This window comes from Sinocyclocheilus grahami, unplaced genomic scaffold (genome assembly GCF_001515645.1).
Source record: "Sinocyclocheilus grahami isolate Dianchi unplaced genomic scaffold, SAMN03320097.WGS_v1.1 scaffold5902.1, whole genome shotgun sequence".
Lineage (NCBI taxonomy): Eukaryota > Metazoa > Chordata > Actinopteri > Cypriniformes > Cyprinidae > Sinocyclocheilus > Sinocyclocheilus grahami.
The window spans coordinates 1-497 of NW_015510470.1; positions in this window are offsets into that span (position 1 = coordinate 1).

Sequence of the window (497 nt, forward strand, 5' to 3'; positions counted from 1 at the left end):
CTCTACAGAGGACAAAACTCCATAGCTGGTAGTCAGGAGGATATTTCAAATAACATTCTGGTTTCATAAGTAATAATATGTGGGCTAATGTCAATGAGCGTATATGTAAGCGTTACTGACAATGGCTCGCTCATTCTCCTTATTGGTAGGAGAATCGCGACGGTTCCTCCACAGAGACCTGGGCTGGACGTAAAAAGTGTAGAAAGAACATCAGATACATTATGAGAGCTGTAAATGGGTTAAAGTGTCATGAAAATAATAAAATATAAAATAAATATAATTAGCTATTTATTCCTTTTTATTTACTGTGTTTGGTTACTGTGTCCTACCGTGTTTGAAGAGGAGTCAGGAGACAGGCTTCTGCTGAAACAAACACAGGACATATGACGGCTTGTTTTCTAATACAGTGGGTTTAGAACAGAATCACCCTCTATAGCGTTCACTGGGATGTTATAAATACAGCTGGATAAAACAAAAACTGTGTCCGTCTTCATTTC